General features: G+C 38.0%; 1 protein-coding gene across 3 annotated transcripts in view; it reads right to left on the bottom strand.

Moving 5' to 3' along the window:
- ACSL3 (acyl-CoA synthetase long chain family member 3) overlaps positions 1–24,973 on the bottom strand; it is a 79,160-nt gene that overhangs the window by 40,391 nt on the left and 13,796 nt on the right. The window contains exons 2-3 of one of the 3 annotated variants that reach the window (XM_079925224.1): positions 20,574–20,630; positions 19,837–19,965 (exon numbers count right to left, since the gene is read on the bottom strand). The exons of 1 other annotated variant lie outside the window; for it this stretch is intronic. The gene's annotated coding sequence lies outside the window, so the exon portion shown is untranslated. The remainder of the gene's footprint in view (positions 1–19,836; positions 19,966–20,573; positions 20,631–24,973) is intronic. One more of the 3 variants, XM_079925223.1, reaches the window with a different exon arrangement.

The raw sequence follows: 24,973 nt of genomic DNA, 5'->3' as shown, positions 1-24,973 counted from the left end.
TGGGGAAGGCTGCAGGAGGAGATTTTGAAGAAGAGCAGTTCCGTTTTGTGAAAGGTTAACTTTGGGAATTCTCAGCCTATTTGTGGTATTTCAGGCATGAGACTGGCTGAGATGGCCTAGGGAGTGAGAAGAGGTACAAACAGCAGATCCTGGGGCATGTCAATGTTTAGAGGACCCGGGGACGAGAGGGGCCAGCAAACAGAGCATGAGAGGAGGGGTCGGTGTTGACAGAGGAGAAGCAGGAGGGTGGAGTCAAGGAGGACTGATCCGCTTTACACGTGTTGTCAACAAAGATAAATGGAAGCCACGCCTCCAATGAGATGAGACTTCACGCCCATTAGGATGGCCATTACCAAAAAAACAAAACAGAAAATAAAAAGCATTGGCTGGGAGATGGAGGTGGAGAAACTGCAACCCTTATTCACTGCTGGTGGGAATGTAAAATGGCACAGCTGCTACTGAAAACAGATTGGCAGTCCCTTAAAAAAAATTAAACACAGAATCACCATATGATCCAGCAATTCCACTTTTGGGTATATTTCCCAAAGAACTGAAAGCATGGACTCAAACAGATATCTGCACACCAAAGTTCATAGCAGCGTTATTCATAACAGCCGAAAGACAGAAACAACCCAAATATCCATGACGCATACATGTATAAACAAAATGTGGCAGCCACACAATGGAGTATTATTCAACCTTAAAGAACGAATGACGTTCTGAGACATGCTACATGTATGAACCCTGAAAACATTACACTAAGTGAAATAAGGCAGACACAAAAAGACAAATATTTGATTCCACTTACATGACATACCTAAAATAGGCAAATTCATAAGAGACAAAGGAGAATGGTGGTTGCCAGGGGCTGAGGGGGCAGGGGAATGGAAAATTATGTTTTATGGGTACAGAGTTTGGAACGATGGGGAAGTTCTGGGGAACGGCTGATGGTGATGGGGGCAGAACAATGTGAATACACTTAATGCCTACTATACACTCGAAGATGATTACAATGGTACATTTTGTTATGTATATTTTACTACAATTTTTTAAAAATAAAAAAAAATGAGGACTGGGAATCAGACACTGGATTTAACAACATGAAGGTCACTACTGACCTTGAAAAGAACTGTGGTTAAAGATCAAAGCCCAACTGGAGAGAGTTCGAGAAAGAACAGGAAGAGAGCTCTAGGAAGAGGAGTAGAGAAATAAGTAATAGGACAGGACAAAGCGGTTCCTTTTGTTTCAAAAATAAGAGATAACAGGAATTCCCTGGCAGTCCAGTGGTTAGGACTTGGAGCTTTCACTGCAGAGCCCGGGCTCGATCTCTGGTCAGGGAACTAAGATCCCACAAGCCACACGTGGCGGTCAAAAAAATAAAAATAGGAGATAGTATAGCTTGTCTGCATAGTGATAGCTATGACCCAAAAGAGGAGAGGACTACACTCATTCCTCAGAAACCTCAGAGGACCGTTTCCATGACCCCGTGGGATGCTCCAGTCCTCTACATAAAACGGCACAGTACAGTCAGCTCTCTGTACCCATGGATACAGAACCCACCGATACCAAGAGTCAACTGTGTGCAGAAGAGAGTGACATCCTTGGGTAGGAGAGGGTGAGCATGGTACCCAAGTGGAAGAGGTTGGCCTTAGATAGGAACAGGGAGGCAGATGCATGTGAGTGGGTAGAAATGCTAACAGGAGCTGGTGGAAGATCCTCTTCTGGGTGCTTCTATGTTATCAGAGTAACAGGAAGAAAAAAAATTACTGGCTGAGAGGGAGGAAGAAAGGAAAGTATTAAAAAATTAAGGAGAAAGATTTGGGGGAGAATGGATACATGTATATGTATGGCTGAGTTGCTTTGCTGTGCACCTAAAACTATCACAACACTGTTAATCAGCTATACTCCGATATAAAATAAAAAGTTTAAAAAAATTAAGTATAAAGTAGTCATCTAGGAAAGCAGGAGGGTGAATGGAGCACGGGACAGAGCAGGATCGCCTGGCAGCTCGAAAGGCCCACCTGAGGTCAGCCGCCATGGATGTGAAGGGAGACCAATCAAGCTGGCTGTGTGCTTCCCAGCCAAGGTCAGTGGACAGAGCATAAATATGGATCAGGGAGAGCTAGATTAACCAAGGATGGGATTTCATCAGGCAAGTTCCAGAACAAAACAGGGGTAAAGAAAGGAAAGATAAGTAAACTAAGTCTGTTTCCAAGGCAGTCAGTATAATGACTGATAAGGCAATTTTAACTTGAGAAAGGAAGGCCACGAGGAGGGAAAGCATTTATGAGGAAACAGATCAGTGGAATTAGTCATAGAACTCTTGGAGATGAGGCGCTACAAGGGTGTGAGTTGGAACCACAGGAGGTAATGGTCTGTGCAGAATATCTGAAGTTGAGACTGCTGAGGCCGTACGGTTATCCATCACGGGGAGGTCTAGATTATAGTAACGGAGAAAGAGAAAGCAGAGGCAGACTGGAATATGAGATCATTTAAGGACAGGAGGTTAAGGAAATGAAAGGCTGTGGTATTGGAAGGATTGAAAACGCTAAGAATCATGATAGGATAGCAGTAGAGTCATAGAAAGCCTGAGGTTCTAATATTTAAGGAATAAGGGGATAGATGACTGTAACAAAAAGGAATTATGTATGGTAAGTAGTACAGTCTCAAGGCACAGCTTGGAGGATGTGGTAGTACTGTTTCAAAGGCAAAAAAACTGTTAATCAGATTAGGCCCAAGATGGAGTCACTCATGCTAAGCCCCACGTCAGCAAAGCAAAACTTAGCTAAGTTTCTATGCTCAGCTCTCCCAGAAAAGGCAGGCATAGGTCAACCAATCAGTCTGGCCTGCTCAGCACAAGTTATCTGACCCAGTTCCAATACCACCCTTTGCACCATGTAAAGGAAAATAAGCCTGCTTTAACCAATCAGCAAATGCCCAGTATAACTTCCTTTTTCCTGCTCATTGTGATCTACAAAAACCTCTTGCTTTATACAGCTCTTTGGAGTTCCTTTCTGTCTGCTAGATTGGATGCTGCCTAATTCTTGAATTGCTGAATAAATCCTACTAGATCAGAAAATTGTGGAAAATTTTAACAATTAAAATCAGAAAATCTAAAATCAAAGAATGGCTAAAGAACTTATACAGCCATTACAAACAATTATGGACGATTATTTGTGGACAATTATGCGGCCATCACAAACAAGTTATATGTACCTGCAATTAACCTGGAGGGACTTCCACATATCTTGTTAATTCTAAAAAAATTTAAAGGCAGCTATAATTGGTCAAAGTACATTAATCTTTGAAGACCATGATAACTTCCACCTTTCCAATGCTCTCAGAACTGCTAATTAAAATAACAAAATGAGTCAAGTTTAACACTAAAAGAAAATGACCCATCATTATTTACACAATGCTAGATTAGCCAACACTAAATCTTTAAATGTGAAACTGTGTGATTACAACTAGCTAGGTTCAAACACCTGAAATATGTTTTTAAAACATTTTATGTAAATGGTCAATTGTATTACATCAAAATAAGTTTTTCAGATCTCATATAATTTTATTTAGCTTTTGTTTAAAATCATAATGATGAAGTTTAAGAAAAATCTCTCCAAGTGTGGCCTCTATTATTTGAGAAGAAGAACACGGGAGACTTGGAGAGAGTGGAGGACGAGGAAGGAGGGCAGACAGGATTGTGGGTAACTGTCAGAACACTGAAGACAGAAGTTGGGGTTATGAAAATGACTGTGCATAAAGTAATGGAGATTAATAACCACCTTCAAATAATATGCTTCAGGAGTATATGAAATTCTGATGTTAAGATAAAATTTTATGTTTTAAATTGCTACCAAGGGGTATCAGTAATATCATAGTCATACAACCTATATTAAGTCCCCACTTTTCTTTAAATGCTGCCCCCCCCCAAAAAAAAGCTACAAATTCTCATATGAACAGCTTCCAGAGACAACATGTTTTAGTAACAGGGAAAAAAATATAAATGCCTGAATTTATGGAGGGGGGGGTCGGGGTATAGGCTGCCAAAGGGATCAAGTTCATACTATCATATTCCATGGTTCTACCTGCTTAGATCTGGTTCATCTGCAAGAAGGTCATAGGCTCAGGAGAGATGCAACACAGCAGTGTCTCAATCCATCAACCTCCACAAGTTGGAAGACTGAACAATGGAAATGGGAGTCACTCTGAATCTAAGACATCTGCAATATCTACAGGAGGGGAGAGGTCAATTAACACAATTATATTCCCTCTGCCAACAGAGTCTTTTACGCTTCCACACTCACCCCCACCAAGAAAAGCCACCTGAAAGTTCAACTTCCAGAGCAGGGGAAGAACCCCTAACTTGGAAATTCTCCTACAAATTCACTGAGGGCAGAGGGAGTGACCCAAAAAACGAGAGGAGGTGACAAAACAATGCTCCAGAGGAGGCATCCTGATGCCCACAATTTATTTCTTGCTTAACCTTACCCACCACCCAGTCCTATTTCCTCCTCTATATTTTCCTTGTAGCCTACACACCCAAACATGCATCAATACTATATAACTACTCACATCTGGAAAAAAATACAGCTTAGCATTTTCTAATGAGGTATAAGTGGATTGCACAGCGATGAATACCAAGAAATCTGCATTTGCTGGCGTAAAGCATAACTAGAATTTTTCACCAGGCTTGTAATAAATGGGAAGCAATTCTGAGAACCAAGCAATCAAGTACTATGTAGGGAGCTTCATATCATCTCATTTAATTGTCACAAAAACCCACTTTCAAACAGATCGTGCCCAAAGACACATCTAACAGATGAGGTGAAATTTTAACCAACATGTTTGACTCCAAAGCCAACCCAAACTTTTTAATTTCCCACACACCCTAAACTCTTTTAAAAAAGGGGGTGGAAAAAAAGATAAAAAGCCCTTCACTACTTATAGATTCTCCCTTCCACAATAGTCACAGTCACATACATTCTACAGAAACCAAGAGTCCTGATAAATTATCCAAATTACTTATTTTGAAATAAGAAACTGGGGTCAAGAAGGGCAGAAAGAAAGACTTCCTTCCCAAAACTAGACTTTACTGAATCGTCATAGAAAATGCAGCCAGCAATTATGATTTGCTATCAGAAAAGAATTTTAGAGGCGGGACCCTGGCTCTGATGAACATGTTTGCTTCTCTGCCTCCCAATGCTAAGATCCTAATATGAAAAATACACATCTGCTTCAGGAGAATGGTTTTAAAACATTCATTGACTGTGTGCACTGCTGCAAAAAAAAACAAACAAAAAACACCCAGACCCTAACTGTAGGAAAGTTTTTTTTAATTCTTACAAATATCAACATATAAGCTAATTTACTATGTTGACTCAGTACTGCATTGGTTCTCACTCTTCCTTTACTGAAAAAGATTTTTCCTTTTAAAACTTCAAATATTAATACAATCTTTCACAAATTTAAAAATTTGAACTCTGACCTCACAGCTATTACTATTCTATGAATGAAATTAGACTGTACAGCTGAAAATTGAGCCCACTGATCCATGTTAACTACTTCCTTAATACAACAAATTAAAAAGCTCAAGAAATTCTGGGCCAGAAAGTCTATTAAAGACATTTTTAGAGGGATGAGTCATATTACCATCTGGATTAAATGAACTTTCAATTCGCAACTAGGAAATGTGATGAGGAAATAATAGTTTGGTCTCTTCAAGAAAACTATGAGGCTTATATTTATTCTAACCTCAGAAAATAAGATTTTGACCCTAAAGACATATATTGGAAGGGAGGGAGGAAGAAAGGGAAGGAAAGAAAGAGAAAAGGGGAGAAAGGGAGGAAGAAAGGAGGGAGGAAAATTCAAGTCTTTGCCATAAATATAAATTAAAAACTGAAAAGCAGTTAAAAAAAATTTCTTATTTAAAATTGTGTCAAAAAAAAAAACCTAGGAATAAATTAACCAGTCTCCCAAGGCAAATGAAATAAAAGCAAAAATAAACAAATGGAATCTAGTTAAATACTTTCACACAGCAAAGGAAACCATAAATAAAAAGATAACCTACAGAATGGGAGAAGATATTTGCAACGATGAGACTGACAAGGTGTTAATATCCAAAATATACAAACAGCTATACAAACAGCTCATAAAGCGCAATACAAAAAAACCCCAAACAACCCAATCAAAAAATGGGCAGAAGACATTTCTCCAAAGAAGACATACAGCTGGCCAACAGGCACATGAAAAGATGCTCAACACCACCAATTAGTAGAGAAATGCAAATCAAAACTACAATGAGGTATCACCTCACACCTGTCAGAATGGCTACCATCAAAGAGTCCACAAATAACAAATGCTGGAGAGGGTGTGAAATATTCCTACAATGTCAGTGGGAATATATCAATAATTTGTTGCAGCCATTATGGAAAACAGTATGGAGGTTCCTTAAAAAACTAAAAATAGAGCTGCAATATGATCCAGCAATTCCACTCCTGGGCATATATCCGGAAAAGATGAAAACTCTAATTCCAAAAGATACATGCACCCCAATGTTCACAGCAGCACCATTTACAATAGCCAAAACACAGAAGCAACCTAAATGTCCACTGACAGAAGAATGGGTAAAGAATATGTCATATATATATATATATATACACATACACACACACACACACAATAGAATACTACTCAGCCATAAAAAAGAATGAAATATTGCCATTTGCAGAAACATGGATGGATCTAGAGAATATCTTAGTGGAGTAAGTCAAAAAGAGAAAGACAAATATCATAGGTATCACTTATATGTGGAATCTTAAAAAAAAAAAACACAAATGAGCTTATTCACGAAACAGAAATAGACCTGCAGACACAGAAAACAAATTTATGGTTACCAAAGGGGAAAGGGGAGAAAGGATAAATTAGGCATTTGGGATTAACATACACATATTACCATATATAAAATAGATAACAAGGACCAACTGTATAGTACAGGAAACTATACTCAATATTTTGTAATAACCTATAAAGGAAAAGAATCTGGAAAAGTATATATATATTCTTTACATGTATAACTGAGTATATATATTCTTTATACATACATAAATGAATTCTTATATATATATTCTTTATATATATAAAAACTGAATCACTGTGCTGTACACCTGAAACTAACACAACATTGAAAACCAACTATACTTCAAAAAAAAAAATGTTCAGCCTTATCAAAGGGTAAAAATAATAATAATAATACAAATGGATCTATACAAAACAGAAACAGATTCACAGGTGTAGAAAACAAACTTATGGTTACCAAAAGGGAAGTGGGGGGAGAAAAAATTAGGAGTATGGGATTAAAAGCTACAAAGTACTATACATAAATAGATAACCAACAAGGATTTACTGTATAGCACAAAGAACTACATTCAATATCTTATAATAACCTATAACAGAAAGCAATCTGAAAATACAGATATATGTCTGAAAACTTTTATTCCATTTTCCTTTTCTAAATAAAGTCCAAGCCAGACGTTCTTTCAAAAAATAAAAAATGCTGGGTCCCGGCATAAAATTAAACAAGAAACAAAGAAATTAGGCAAGGAAATTTATACCTTTTTCTGCTTGTTATAGAACAAGGATTTTAAACAAATTCATGCACAAGAATACACAAATACACACCTACACCAGTCTCAGCTCTGCAACCAATTACTATGAGTCCTTGTCCAAGTCACTAAATCCTAATTTGCTTACCATTAATGTTGACGGAATTCAACTAGATCTATTTCAAGCCTATATTCTATTGATGTAAAGGACTCCCAGACTGATTTAGAAGTACTGACAACCATCAAACACTGGAGATTTAAATGCCCTGAGGAACCCATTTCTGTCTTCTTTATAAGGTACATCCCTCTCCTTTTGGGGGTGAAGGGAAAAGGGGTAGGGAAAGAGTTCCCTGCTTAAAAACACACACACACAAACGCACATACACATACAAAGAAAAAACACTCAACGAGAAGACTTCTAAAACTCCATTTCAAAAATTCTAACATTTTCGGGACTTTCCTGGTGGTCCAGTGGTTGAGACTTTGCCTTCCAATGCAAGGGGTGCAGGTTCAATCCCTGGTCGGGGAGCTAGGATCGCACATGCCTCCCAACCATAAAAACAGAAGCAATATTATAACAAATTCAATAAAGACTTTAAAAATGGTCCACTTCAAAAAAAAAAATTCTAACATTTTCTAATCAGATTGCCTCCATGGTGAGAAAAAGAAGAGTTGCAAGAAAGGGGTAGGGAAAGCCTTTACTTCCTTTTCATTTTGAATCACGTGAACATACTATCTTAACAACAAAAGTACTTTTTAACATATATATAGTCTAAAGATGATATGGGTGATCTGTGAGATTGTGCTGGTGTTGGACAGACTGATCCAACAAAGAGAGAGGGGTTCAGATCTGGGTTAAGTTTCCCACCATGTAAAGGAGAACTAACTGCTCAAACCAAGACACACACACACACACGCACCAGTTTTAATGCATTGGCAAAATGTGGTTTCATACATTCATCCTGACCTCTCACATCTATGTCTACTTGACTAAAAGAACGAGTCAAGTACCCCAGAAAAGGAAACTGCCGGATGACGCTCCCTTACATAGGTAAATGTATAAACCTGAGGTCCACACAAAAGAAGCAGTAAAGTGGTCTTTTTACCCATTAGAATGTCCTTTCACTCTTCCTTAGGGTTGCCAGATTTAACAAATAAGAATACAAGATGCCCAGTTAAAGCTGAATTTCAGTTAAACAACAAATTTCAGTGTACATATGTCCATGCAATATCTGGGACATACAGTAAACCATTATTCAACATTTATCTGAAATTCAGCTTTAACTAAGTGCCTGGTATTTTATATGGCAACCCTACTCCCATCCCCAATCCACCACAAAGTGGGAAAATTGGGATGACCAACCACTCTAGTTTGCCGGGGACTTCAGGGTTTCCTGGTACACAGGACTTTTCAGTACTAAAACCAGGGAAGTTCCAGGCAAACCAGAATGAGCTAGTCACCCTAAAATTAATTTCACCAAGTAAGCAAACCAATTATAGCCTGGGCTCCACCACTAGTTAAGTCTGATCTTTTATTAATGAAATAACTTTTCTGTACCTTATTTCCCCATATGTACAAAATGTAAAGTGCGGTAGCTAAAAGGGACTCTGGAAAAATGCAAAGGCATGTAAATGCTAATTATCAGCATAGCTGGTTTGGGTACAAAGTTCTTTTTCATGTGGAGCTTCAAAGCAGACAGGTACTTGTTTCACTTATATACTTTTTACATGACCTACTGAAGGTTCTATTCCTTGCAACACTGGTTTGATTGCACACAGAAACTGTTCCAACAGACCTGCTCCTTTCAGAACTCAGGCTACGCTGTGGGTTTGATGCTGGCCCCCCACGTTTTCGCTGTATAACATGGGACAAGTCAATTTACACCCCCAAGCTTCAGGTTCACTGTACAACTGGGGTGATAACAAATACCTCACAAAACTCCTTTGGGGAAAAAAACAAGAGAAGTGAAAGCATTCTTCATAAATTACAAAATACAATGTATGTTTTAGTAGCACTTTAAATTTGTTTATACAAAACTATGGATACCAATATCAATATTTTTATCTTGATAATTTCTTATACCCCCCTGATTCTGAAGGTACTGAAGTCAATTCAGCTGTACTCTGGCTCCACAGCCTAAGCTCTCAGTAAAAGACTGGGTTTTTGTTTTTTTTTTTTTTGGCTGCGTTCTTCGTTGCTGCATGTGGGCTTCCTCTAGCTGTGGCGAGCAGGGGCTACTCTTTGTCGCAGTGCGCGGGCTTCTCATTGCGGTGGCTTCTCTTTGTTGCGGAGCACGGGCTCTAGGCACACAAGCTTCAGTAGTCGTGGCACATGGGCTCAGTAGTTATGGCTCGTGGGCTCTAGAGTTCAGGCTCAGTAGTTGTGGTGCACGGGCTTAGCTGCTTCGCGGCGTGTGGGATCTTCCCGGACCAGGGCTCGAACCCACGTCCCCTGCATTGGCAGGCGGATTCTTAACCACGGAGCCACCAGGAAAGTCCCAACACACTGGGTTTGACACTTTGCTCTACTACTTACGAAATGTCACCTTAGGTAAATTACCTTTCTAAGCTTTAGTTCCCTCATCTGTAAAATGTGGAGAATAATATCTGTATCACATAAACAGTTAATACGTGTAAAGAATATAACAACTGTCTCATAATAAGCACTCAAGTCTCAGCTGCTATTATTATTGATTAAATAAAGATTCAAAGGTAAGAAGAAGCTGAAACCATATATACATCCATGAAGTCCCTTATAAAATAGGAAGCAAAAATAATGACGCTTAACAAATCTTGTATTTGGAATTGGTACTAGTCCATTGAGCCGCCTTAGCTAGCCAGTCAGTTTTGGGAATTTCTCTCCATGAGCTTTAGTTAGAGGATTACAAATTTATGTTTAAGAAAATACATATACTAATATTTTTTCCTCATGTCTAGTACTCCATGCAAAAATTTTAAGTCCTTGGATTTTACAACACAGAACTATTGAATCCCACTCCCTGGATCCCACTCCAGTCCCAAAGGTAGAGAATACATGTGGAACACAACTCAGGACCAACTCTGTTTAACCAATTCAACTTACACAGCCCCCATACACCTAAAGAATATGATCCTCAACAAGTTTCCCTAACTCTCAGGGGTTTAGGTCCACCCTTAACCACCTCATACCTGGACCCAGCAACACAAAGGAAAGTACTAAGAGGTGCCTCTAGAGTCCATTCATCTATCTCATTATCGTGTGGTTGTTCACCAAACAGTTCCCGCCCAGACAAACACACATACACAAGCCCCAGGTTCAGGGTTCTGAATCATTTTGCCTCAACTTCCTCGTCTATGGGAAAGCCTATCCCTACTCTGCTTTCTACTTACCTTCCCAAGACATATACCCTCCTCTTATTATATCCAAAAGAAGTGATAATGAAATTCTCTATACAAAAGTACAGCTTTTTACATTAGAATTTTGTTCAAGGTTGATTCATTGAGAATTTTGTTCAAGGCTGATTCATTGAAGGGGAATGGGGAGAATGGCATGTTAGTCACTATTACATTACCCAAATGGCAGGGCAGAGAAACCAAACTTAGGACACTTACTTACTAGCACTGTTTTGACATTATTAACAATACTTACCAGTAAGTACTAACCGGCCAAGAATTGAATTCCTTAACTATATTAAAACATATATTAAATAGGACTATTTCCCCTTTAGGACTATTCCTTATTTATTCCAGTGATCTCACACAAAATGGCTAATGAGGGCCAATTATATAAACATTTCAGGAGAACATGAACTATTAAATTATATAATGACATCAGCTTGGCTGGTTGGTACTTGAGGGTCTTTATAATTCCAACTCAATCCAGCTAAGTGCTATATATAGTATTACATGAACCCATACCTAGGATAGTAAACAGATGGCCTAATGTTTTTTTTGCGGGGGCCCCACAACGTGCGGCTTGTGGGATCTTAGTTCCCCGACCAGGGATCGACCCTGGGCCCTCCGCAGCGAAAGCACAGAGTCCTAACCACTGGACCACCAAGGAATTCCCCAGATGGCCTAATTTTTAAGTGAAGGTTCATTTAGCTGTATTAACAATTTCCCTTTTGAACTTACCTATTTTCTTCCCTAGAGTAAAATTTAAAATAAAATTAAAGAAAATTCAAAGGCTTAATAGTTCCAAACATATGAAATATGTCAGCAAACTAAATGTGCTTATAATGAGCAAAGTATGCACGTCTGAGAAAAGAAAGCGCTTCAGGTAAGTTTAGCCTTTAGGAATATGAAGAGATTCAAGTGTCTAAATTAAGATTTTCAGGATAATTTAATCTAAGATAATTTTAAAATGCTTCTAGTAAAAAAGAAAAAAATAATAAAATGCTAGAATAATTTTGCAATCTAAATTCTACTGAAAACTATCCAGTCTGACTCTATACCTGTTCTTTCAATTCCAAGGATTTCTAAATTGTTCAGTAAGATTCTTTAGATATTTCCTTTTTCACCTCCTTACCCCAAAAGCCCTTCTTATCTGAATTTTGGCATATCAGTTAAAATCAAACTTAAGAAAAAGCAAATAACATATATAATTAGACATTATAAGTACACTGTGGAAATACACAGAACTGGATGAATGACCTGTATCACAACATTACATCAACTTCATTATTTATACTATCTGAATGATAGCTAAGAATAAGGCTTAAACATTCAACTACTTCCTTTAGTCAATAGTCTTTTACTTGTATTTTATTCATGATTTTTTCCTTGTTTAATTTACATAAAATATTTTCTCCTTTCCATAAATCCTCAATTATTTTACCATTAATAAAGCTTTATCTAAACAGGTTTCAAAATCAAAGCTACTAAGATAAAGCGTTGTCTTCCCACTCCTCTCCACCACTCTCCGATGTGCTCAGTTTTCTGGCCTCTGCAGTTTTTCCATCAATGTTCAAAAACTAGATTGTGTTTTAAAAACAGAAGGTGTTAAAAAAAGGAATCCACCTTCAATACCTATGAGCAGTATTTGGCCTGACTCTAAGAAACATTTTCGTGTTACACCAAGGGAGTGGCAAAACCGCTGCTGTCCCCATCTCCTCGCAAACTTATAACATGCATCATTTTCACTGAAATACAAATGAAAATACTCTGAATAATTTCTCTCTACTGCACGACTAAACGCACAAAGTAACACTTTCTGCTACCAGCTGAATATGGACTACTGGACCAAGTAAGTGATGAAATCCTGAAGGCCATCAAAACTTGTCTACTCTATAAAATATTTAAGTATGAATCACTAGAATCATGGATAGAATTTCCCTTTTTTTAATCAGTATAACTGAACATCAAGAAAAAGAGTAATCAACTTGCTGTGATCTGTAACATAGATTTAAAACACTACTGAATAGCAATGATAATGAATCTAAATTTATTCACATACAATTCTACTTGTTAATATTCTCTTTTAAATTCTACATGTCATTTTTGGGGGGGACTACTAGTAAGTAGCATTAAAATAAAACCCAAATCAAAATCTGCTTCTCCAAATTTCTTGAGGAGTTTTAAATGCTTCAATCTAACAACTACACAAAGGATATGCACACAATCAGTGAATCAGGTCACAATCAGTGAATCAGGTCAATTTTTACATCATATCTTAAGTCACAAAACTTTTGAATATGAGTAGTTCCCAAATGTGAAGAGGTGGAGTTCTAAGTTTTATAATTCCAGACACTGGATTTCTCAAATAGTCCATGAAATTCTATTTACTTCATAATACAGTTAGCCTACATAAAATGATGAATTTCTTTTCCTCTTTTTGGATACCTGATCAAGTCTAGGCAAAATTATGAGAGACAAAGTTACCTTTGTCACTCTGCCACAGCACTTTTTTCTCCACGCACTGTTTCCCTCCCCCACCCTAAACAGATGGACTAAACTGCCAAAACCACTTCTTTCTCTACCCCAATCTAGCTGACCCTCAATAAAGGCAACACTAATTGCAGTCATTTATATAAATGCTTTACTCTTTAATACCTGTTGTTCAGTACACAGTAAATTAACTTTGCGATTTTAATTTCAATGTAAATCTAAACTATGTTGATCTGTTCTTAGCTAGAAATTTGAAGTTTGGGGTTTCCAAAGAATTTCCCTTTTATGTTCGCTAAAAGAAATTTGTAGAGAAAATAACAGTGCTCCAATATATTTAGTCACTTCAAAGCATTCTTCATTTAGCCAAGTATATCGCTCAAGAAGATGTAGGCAAAGAAATGTCTAAAGTAAAACAAAGGCACACCAATGGGCAAGGTATTTGCCTTTCTCCATCATACCTGCTTCATTAAAAGATGGTAACCTTGGATATGCACATAAAAAGTCTAGAAGGACACATTCCAAATTGGTAAGGGGTAACCTCTAGCAAAAGAAACAGGGGACAGGGAAGATTCCTTTTACTTACACACTCTTATACTGTTTACAGTTTTTAGTAATAAACATTCTTCATGTAATTTCTTAAAATCAGTAGAAAATGTAAAATCAGTAAACTCAACAGTTGTGGGCAAAGATTCTGAAATGATCTTCTGAAACAGAAGATAAATGTCAACAATCATGATTCTAAGAGAGAAAACGCTTATTGCTCTTATATTTGCAAAGCACTTAAACATAGACTCTTCCTTATAACGGTTCTAACCAACTTCACCCTCACTTCTCAGAATGCTAAAAACTTCCTGGACACATGATCCTTAAATTCTTGCCCCAAAATTTCACAAACTCTAATTCACTTCACAAGTCACAGTAAGTAAAGAATAAAACTATGCTATATTTTACCCCATGACAACTAATTAACAGGAAGATCTTGCTACAGGTTAACAAAAACTCCACTGCTGGACACATGCGGATGCAGTGGGCGCAGGCGCGGGCATACGACGTCTACAGTCCATGTGAAGCCAGGTCTTCCGGCACTTGAGGATCCACGGAAAGCGAGTTTTTGAACGCCTACAATGCAATGGCATTCATTCCACTTTCTAAACCTGATAACCAGGTGGTAGAAAATATGCTTGCTCTTTAGGGCACAGTTCATCCGGGTGGCTGACAGGGCACAGTTCATCCGGGTGCCCCAGCTGGGTGCCAAGCCTGAGCCTCTGAGGTGGGAGAGCCGAGTTCGGGACACTGGTCCACCAGAGACCTCCAAGCTCCACGTAACATCAAATAGCGAAAGCTCTGCCAGAGATCTCCATCTCAATGCTAAGACCCAGCTCCGCTCCATGACCAGCAAGCTACACTGCTGGACACCCCATGCCAAACAACTAGCAAGACAGGAACACAGCCCCATCCATTAGCACAGAGGCTACCTAAGATCACAGTAAGTTCACAGACACCGCAAAACACACCACCAGACATGGTCCTGCCTACCAGAAAGACAAGATCCAGCCTCATCCACCAGAACAAAGGCACCAGTCTCCTCCACCAGGAAGCCTACACAACCCACTGAACCAACCTTACGCATTGGGGACAGACACCAAAAACAACGGGAACTACCAACTTGCAGCCTGCAAAAAGGAAACCCCAAGCGAGGAAAGTTAAGCAAAATGAGAAACAGAGAAATACAAAGCAGATGAAGAGCAAGGTAAAAACCCACCAGACCAAACAAATGAAGAGAAAATAGGCAGTCTACCTGAAAAAGAATTCAGAGTAATGAGAGTAACGATGATCCAAAATCTTGGAAACACAATGGACAAAATATAAGAAACATTTAACAAGGACCTAGAAGAACTAAAGAGCAAACAAACAATGATGAACAACACAATAAATGAAATTAAAATTTCTCTAGAAGGAATCAATAGCAGAATAACTAAGGCAGAAGAATGGGTAAGTGACCTGGAAGATAAAATACTGGAAATAACTACTGCAGAGCGTAATAAAGAAAACAAAATGAAAAGAATTGAGGACAGTCTCAGAGACCTCTGGGACAACATTAAACGCACCAACATTCGAATTACAAGAGTCCCAGAAGAAGAAGAGATAAAAAAAGAGACTGAGAAAATATATGAAGAGATTACAGTTGAAATCTTCCCTAATATGGAAAAGGAAATAATCAAGTCCAAGAAGCACAGAGAGTCCCATATAGGATAAATCCAAGGAGAAACATGCCAAGACCATATTAATCAAACTATGAAAAATTAAATAGCAAGAAAAAATATTAAAAGCAGCAAGAGAAAAGCAACAAATAACATACAAGGGAATCCCCATAAGGTTAACAGCTGATCTTTCAGCAGAAAATCTGTAAGCCAGAAGGGAATGGCAGGACATATGTAAACTGATGAAAGAGAAAAACCTACAACCAAGATCACTCTACCACGCAAGAATCTCATTCAGATTCGACAGAGAAATTAAAACCTTTACAGACAAGCAAAAGCTAAGAGAATTCAGCACCACCAAACCAGCTTTACAACAAATGCTAAAGGAACTTCTCTAGGCAGGAAACACAAGAGAAGGAAAAGACCTACAATAACCAACCCAAACAATTAAGAAAATGGTAAGAGGAACATACATATCAATAATTACCTTAAATGTAAATGGATTAAATGCTCCAACCAAAAGACATAGACTGACTAAATGGATACAAAAACAAGACCATGTATATGCTGTCTACAAGAGACCCATAGCAGACCTAGGGACACGTACAGACTGAAAGTGAGGGGATGGAAAAAGATATTCCATGCAAATGGAAATCAAAAGAAAGCTGGAGTAGCAATTCTCATATCAGACAAAATAGACTTTAAAATAAAGACTACTAGAAGAGACAAAGAAGGACACTACATAATGATCAAGGGATCAATCCAAGAAGAAGATATAACAATTGTAAATATTTATGCAACCAACATAGGAGCACCTCAATACATAAGGCAAATACTAACAGCCATAAAAGGGGAAATCGACAGTAATACAATCACAGTAGGGGACTTTAACACCCCACTTTCACCCATGGACAGATCATCCAAAATGAAAATAAATAAGGAAACACAAGCCTTAAATGATACATTAAACACGATGGACTTAATTGATATTTATAAGACATTCCATCTAAAAACAACAGAATACAATTTCTTCTCAAGTGCTCATGGAACATTCTCCAGGACAGATCATATCTTGGGTCACAAATCAAGCACTGGTAAATTTAAGAAAACTGAAATCTTATCAAGTATCTTTTCCAACCACAACGCTATGAGACTAGACATCAATTACAGGAAAAAAATCTGTAAAAAAAAAAAAAAAACACACACATGAAGGCTAAACAATACACTAAATAACCAAGAGATCACTGAAGAAATCAAAGAGAAAATCAAAAAATACCTATAAACAAATGACAATGAAAACACGACGAACCAAAACCTATGGGACGCAGCAAAAGCAGTTCTAAGAAGGAAATTTACAGCAATACAATCCTATCTCAAGAAACAAGAAACATCTCAAATAAACAACCTAACCTTACAGCTAAAGCAATTAGAGAAAGAACAAAAAAACCCCAAAGTTAGCACAAGGAAAGAAATCATAAAGATCAGATCAGAAATAAATGAAAAAAAATGAAGATAACGATAGCAAAGATCAATAAAACTAAAAGCTGGTTCTTTTGAGAAGATGAACAAAATTGATAAACCGTTAGCCAGACTCATCAAGAAAAAAAGGGAGAAGACTCAAATCAAAAGAATTAGAAATGAAAAAGGAGAAGTAACAACTGACACTGCAGAAATACAAAGGATCATGAGAGATTACTACAAGCAACTACATGCCAATACAATGGACAACCTGGCAGAAATGGACAAATTCTTAGAAAAGCACAACCTTCCCAGGCTGAACCAGGAAGAAATAGAAAATATGAAAAGACCAATCACAAACACTGAAACTGAGACTGTGATTAAAAATCTTCCAACAAACAAAAGCCCAGGACCAGATGACTTCATAGGCGAATTCAATCAAACATTTAGAGAAGAGCTAACATCTATCCTTCTCAAACTCTTCCAAAATATAGCAGAGGGAGGAACACTCCCAAACTCATTCTACGAGGCCACCATCACCCTGATACCAAAACCAGACAAATGTCACAAAAAAAGAAAACTACAGACCAATATCACTGATGAACATAGACGCAAAAATCCTCAACAAAATACTAGCACACAGAATCCAACAGCACATTAAGAGGATCGTACACCATGATCAAGAGGGATTTATCCCAGGAATGCAAGGATTCTTCAATATACGCAAATCAATCAGTGTGATAAACCATATTAACAAATTGAAGGAGAAAAACCATATGATCATCTCAACAGATGCAGAAAAAGCTTTTAACAAAATTCAACACCCATTTATGATAAAAACTCCCCAGGAAGGAGGCAAAGAGGGAACTTTCCTCAACATAATAAAGGCCATATATGACAAACCCACAGCCAACATTGTTCTCAATGGTGAAAAACTGACACCATTTCCACTAAGACCAGGAACAGGACAAGGTTACCCACTCTCACCACTCTTATCCAAGATAGTTTTGCAAGTTTTAGCCACAGCAATCAGAGAAGAAAAAGAAATAAGAGGAATCCAAATCGGAAAAGAAGAAGTAAAGCTGCCACTGTTTGCAGATGACATGATACTACACATAAAGAATCCTAAAGATGCTACCAGAAAACTACTAGAGCTAATCAATGAATTTGGTAAAATAGCAGTATAAAAAATTAATGCACAGAAATCTCTTGCATTCCTATGCACTAATAATGAAAAATCTGAAACAGAAATTAAGGAAACACTCCCATTTACCACTGCAACAAAAAGAATAAAATACCTAAGAATAAGCCTACCTAAGGAGACCAAAGACCTGTATGCAGAACACTATAAGACACGGATAAAAGAAATTAAAGATGATACAAACAGGTGGAGAGATATACCACGTTCTTGGATTGGAAGAATCAACATTGTGAAAATGACTCTACTACCCAAAGCAATCTACAGATTCAATGCAATCCCTATCAAACTACCACTGGCATTTTTCACAGAACTAGAACAAAAAATTTCACAATCTGTATGGAAACACAAAAGACCCGGAATAGCCAAAGCAATCTTGAGAAAGAAAAACGGAGCTGGAAGAATCAGGCTCCCTGACTTCAGACTATACTACAAAGCTACAGTAATCAAGACAGTATGGTACTGGCACAAAAACAGAAATACTGATCAATGGACCAGGACAGAAAGTCCAGAGATAAACCCATGCACATATGGTTACCTTATCTTTGATAAAGGAGGCAAGAATATACAGTGGAGAAAAAACAGCCTCTTCAATAAGTAGTGCTTGGAAAACTGGACAGCTACATGTAAAAGAATAAAATTAGAACACTCCCTAACTCCATACACAAAAATAAACTCAAAATGATTAAAGACCTAAATGTAAGGCCAGACACTATAAAAGTCTTAGCGGAAAACATAGGCAGAACATTCTATGACATAAATCAGAGCAAGATCCTTTTTGACCTACCTCCTAGAGAAATGGAAAGAAAAACAAAAATAAACAAATGGGACCTAATGAAACTTAAAAGCTTTTGCACAGCAAAGGAAACCATAAACAAGACCAAAAGACAGCCCTCAGAATGGGAGAAAATATTTTCAAATGAAGCAGCTGACAAAGGATTAATCTCCAAAATTTACAAGCAGCTCATGCAGCTCAATATCAAAACAGCAAACAACCCAATCCAAAAATGGGCAGAAGACCTAAATAGACATTTCTCCAAAGAAGATATACAGACTGCCAACAAACACATGAAAGAGTGCTCAACTTCATTAATCATTAGAGAAATGCAAATCAAAACTACAATAAGATATCTCACACCAGTCAGAATGGCCATCATCAAAAAATCTAGAAACAATAAATGCTGGAGAGGGTGTGGAGAAAAGGGAACCCTCTTGCACTGCTGCTGGGAATGTAAACTGATACAGCCACTATGGAGAACAGTATGGAAGTTCCTTAAAAAACTAAAAATAGAGCTACCATGTGACCCAGCAATCCCACTACTGGGCATATACCCTGAGAAAACCATAATTCAAAAAGAGTCATGCACCACAATGTTCACTGCAGCTCTATTTACAATAGCCAGGACATGGAAGCAACCTAAGTGTCCATCGACAGATGAATGGATAAAGAAGATGCGGCACATATATACAACGGAATATTACTCAGCCATGAACAGAAATGAAATTGAGTTACCTGTAGTGAGGTGGATGGACCTAGAGACTAGAGTGGCATGGACATATATACACTACCAAACGTAAAACAGATAGCTAGTGCGAAGCAGCCACATAGCACAAGGAGATCAGCTTGATGCTTTGTGTCCACCTAGAGGGGTAGGATAGGGAGGGTGGGAGGGAGATGCAAGAGGGAGAAGATATAGGGATATTGTTTATGTACAGCTGATTCACTTTGTTCTACAGCAGAAACTAACACACCATTGTAAAGCAGTTATACTCCAGTAAAGATGTTAAAAAACAAACAAAAAACAACAACAAAAAATCCACTGTTTTACTGGCCTTCAACCTACAATTTCTGTTAAAATGTCCAGTTTGAAATTTTAAATAAAACACAAATTTCAAAGGACCATCACGTGTTGACAGGGTGCTACCAGTCTAATTAGGGTTAAACTTTGCCAAATAAAGAGGATACTGAGGTTCAAACTTTTGCAGAGATGCTTAGTGATATTCAAATTGAGGAAAGGAAGGTTAAATATCAATAATATTGCTGAATAACATGGTTCAATGTTCCAATGGGCTTACATGGAATTAAAATTAGTATAAAAGCTACTTTCTCATAACTTTCATAATTCTACAATCACAAAAAGGAGAGAAAATAATTTTTTCTTTGACAGTTTACCCACACTTGGTTTTAACTTAATACATTTTATGTCTAATAATAGAAACTTTGTAGTTAAATAAAATTAAACATTGTACCGGTTGACAATGGTAGGAGGTACTAGTGCCTTCAAATACGTGCCTTTGTTTCAATACCTGTCAAAACAAACACATGAAGGCAAGCACTACTACTCCTCATCTGGTTAATCATAGAGCCAAATATCAACCTTTTCCTGGAGATATCTCTATCTCCAAACCTCACGGGAAAATTTCTGTTGAGTTTTTCTGGAAACATCATCTATTATACTAGCAAATGACATTTTATCATGTAAACTTTTACCAAAAAAGCATGTTGTATATACCACTACACACCTATTAGTATAACCAAAATCCAAAATACTAACATCACTAAATGCTACAAGAATGCAGAGCAACAGGAACTCTCCTTCACTGCTGGTGGGAATGCAGAATGGTGCAGCCACTTTGGATGACAGTTGGGCAGTTTCTTACAAAACTAAACAGACTCTTACCATATGATCCGGCAACTGATCTCCTTGGTATTTACTCAAATGAGTTGAAAATGTATGTCTAGACAACAAAGCTGCACACAACTGTTTATAGCAGCTTTATTTGTAAATGCCAAAATTTGGAAGTAACCAAGATGTCCTTCAGCAAGTGAATGTGTAATTGCTACATCCAGGCAATGGAATGTTATTCAGCACTAAAAAGAAATGAGCCATTAAGCCATGAAAAGATAGAGGAAACTCAAATGCAGATTACTAAGTGAAAAAAGTCAATCTGAAAGGTTACATACTATATGATTCCAACTATATGACATTCTGGATAAGGCAAAGCTACGGAGACAGGATTGGGACTACTGAGACAGCAAAATGTTGCCTAGGGTTAAGGAGAAAGAAGGGATGAACAGGCAGAGCAGAGAGGATTTTCAGAGCAGTGGAACTACTCTGTACGATACTATAATGGTAGATATACGACATTACATATTTGCTAAAATCCATGGAACGTACAACACCAAGAGTGACCTCTAATGTAAACTGAGGACTGTGCGTGATAACAATGCATCAGTGTAGGTTCATCGATTGTAATAAATGTACCACTCTGGTGCAGGACGCTGAAACCGGGGGAGGCTGTGCATATGGGAGGACAGGGGATACATGGGAAATCTCACTCCCTTCTGCTCAATTTTGTTGTGAACTTGAAACTACTCTTAAAAAATAAAGTCTACCTTTTTAAAAAAGGTATATCCAAAACTTTTATAAAGTATGTTGAGTTTTTTCACTCACTGTTATGATGGTCAAGGAGAATTAGTAAGTTTTATAATAGTATTTCATTGTATATACCATACTTTTGTATATCATCTCAATGATTTTCTCAATCACCTTCAAAGCAGATAGGTTAGGAATCATTACAGTTACTTTAAAAAATATATTAACATCAGCCCAAACTCACAGAGCTAGTAAGTAATGGTTAAGTATTTTGAGTCAAAATTCAGCACACCACTGCCTCACTATTAATTTCCTCATTCGCTACAAGGCAGCCAGATGTACTTTAAAAGGGACAGGCCTTAAAACCAGATATATGTGGGTCCAAAATCCCGGCTCTGTTTTTTAATAGCTATGATTCTAGACGCATTCATTCATTTCTTCATTCATCTATCTTCATTCATCTACCCATCTGTCCATGGGGAGTGAGGGGGGCACCTTATCAATTTACTTATTTCTTGTGCCAGTTTACTCAGTATGTAAATGAGGACAGCAACAACATATATGAACAATACATATCCATATTTGTCGAATTTCTATAAATAGAAGGCAACCAATAGAAAAAATGCGCTATGTACATTCAGAGAAAAAATCCAAACGCCTATTAACTTTGAAAAAAATGGTCAACATCACTAGTTATCCAGGAAATGCAAGTTAAAACAATGTAATTTTCCCCTATCAGATTTCTTTTACTAAAAAAAATCACAAGTATTGGCAAGGATATAGGAAACAAGATCGCTCTTGGCATTATTAGGGGAAGTGCAGCCACTTTGGAGAGCACTTTGGCAGCAAAAGCTAAAAGTGTAAATTCCTATGACTTAGTGAATCCCTTCTGAGTAATTTGCCGCGGAGAAGGTTTGACACAGGTGCATGTTTACTTTACCTTGTTTTGTTTTCTAATAATACAAGTCCTAGTATTCAATTGACCCTCAATAATTGTTGAATCTCCGCAACAAAGATTTAATGATGCATTTATTTTTGGCCAAGGAGGCAAGAGAAGAAACCGCAGCAGTAATAGTATTTGGAAAAGCAGAGGTATTCAAGAAAAGGGCAATTTAAGAAAACTCTAAGTATTCGTTGTAGGCTGATTAACGACCTCAAAGGTATCAGGTCCTAATCCCTGGAACCTGTAAATGTTACCTTATTTGGAAAATGGGTCTTTGCAGGTGTTATTAAATTAAGGCTTTTGAGATGGGGAGACAATCGTCGATTACCCAGTGGGCCCTAAATGCCATCACAAGTGTCCCTGTAAGACAGAAGCACTAGATTTGACATACACAGTGAAGATGAAGCAAAGAGATTTGAAGACGCTGGCCTAGAAGCCTCGAGTGGAGCAACGGACTGCAGCAGTCCCAGAAGCTGAAGAGGCTAGAAGAGCTAGAAGAGGCGGGAACAGCTTCTTCTCTAGAAGGAGGGAGCTCGGCCCTGGCAACACCTTGATTTCAGCCCAGTAATGCTGATTCCAACTTTTAGCTTCTATTAACTATGAGACTAAATTCCTGTTGTTTTAAGCCACCAAATTTGTGGCATGACAGCAGCTCTAGAAAACACTGTACCTCACTGCCACTGCCCTGTGTGCCACGCTAAGTGGTTTAGACATTATCCAGATCTCTGAAGACCCATTCAGATTTTTATGCAAGTGAATGGGATAATCAGATCTGTTTCATAATGTTAAATCTAGTGCCAATGTTTAGAATGTATTGATGGAAAAAAACTAGAAACAGGAAGATGTATCAGAACCAAAAATCCAGACAGAAAATAAAGCTCTAGATCACCAGATATTTGAGGGGAAAAATTCACAGTGAGAGATGAAAACAGAAAGTGTGTGTGAGGGGGGTATGAAATGGAGATAGACAATGTAGGAAACACTTTAAATATGCATATGCAATTAATATTCTCAGAGGGATAAAAGAGACCATCTTGTTGATGAAACAAGAATAGTATGGTATACAGAAGGACTGAAAATAAGAAAAAGCTCTTGGAAGTTAGTAACACCTGAAAATAAAAGTCAATAGATGTATTAGAAAATGAGGTTGGGAATATTTTCCCAGAAAGGAAAGCAAAAGCAATGAAGTAGAGAACAGGAGGTTAAAAAGTTTTTGTTTTTCTAATTGGGTGTCAAATTAATCCCAAAGACCAAGTTCCACTAAAAGGAGTTTTAGAAAGAAAGAACAAAGAGAATGAAGAGGTAAAAATTACTGAAGTATTCTGCAATAAGATATCCCAGAGCTGATGAACACTAGTCTTCAAATTGAAAGGGCCTGCTGAGTACTGAGCGGATGAATGGGGGGAAAAAAATTAACTGAACTCTCAACACAGCCTTGTGAATTCTCAGAGCACCAGGTATAAGACTACCCTAAAAGCTTCCAAAAAACAAAAACCAGGTCACTTACAAATAAGGTGATTCTATAATTAATCAACAAAGAAGGATATTTTTGGGAATAAAAGCATGTACTATTATAAGATAAATTTGAAGGTATTCCAGACAAACCAGGATGTATAGCCACCCTTCCTATAAAGGAATAAGAATCATACTGGCAGCAGATGTCTCCACAGTACTGGACGCTAGAAGGCTATGAACAATGCCTTCAGACTTTTTTTTTTTTTTTTGCGGTACGTGGGCCTCTCACTGTTGTGGCCTCTCCCGTTGCGGAGCACAGGCTCCGGACGCGCAGGCTCAGCGGCCATGGCTCACGGGCCCAGCCGCTCCGCGGCATGTGGGATCCTCCCGGACCAGGGCACGAACCCATGTCCCCTGCATGGGCAGGTGGACTCTCAACCACTGCGCCACCAGAGAAGCCCTGCCTTACAGACTTTTGAGGGAAATTTTAATCCAGAACTCTACTCCCATCTACATTCCTGTTCAACTGCAGGTAGAATAAAGACGTTTTCAGACACGCACGGACTCAGAAAATTTAATTCCACAAACACACTCTGCCAAGAAATTACTTTAAGAAGTCTTCCACCGTGTGCGTACACTCTTTTGATAAAAGTTAGAGATAATTTTTAAGCCAGCATCGGTCTAAGTTTTGTAATCTATTTCATAAGAGCTATATCCCACAGCTTAAGTAAGGGGTTAGTCCCACAAGACTGTTCCCCACTTGGTAGTTACAAGTCTCCGGCCGGCTATAAATAGGGATTCCCACAAACCCCTCCTCAGGTTCAATAACTTACTAGGATGGCTCAAAGAACTCAGGAACACTCTTTACTTATGTT

Source organism: Stenella coeruleoalba (assembly GCF_951394435.1).
Source record: "Stenella coeruleoalba genome assembly, chromosome: 6".
In the NCBI taxonomy this organism is placed as follows: Eukaryota; Metazoa; Chordata; class Mammalia; order Artiodactyla; family Delphinidae; genus Stenella; species Stenella coeruleoalba.
The sequence above is the reverse complement of the archived record's forward strand: the minus strand, read 5'-3'. Positions and strand labels throughout refer to the sequence as shown.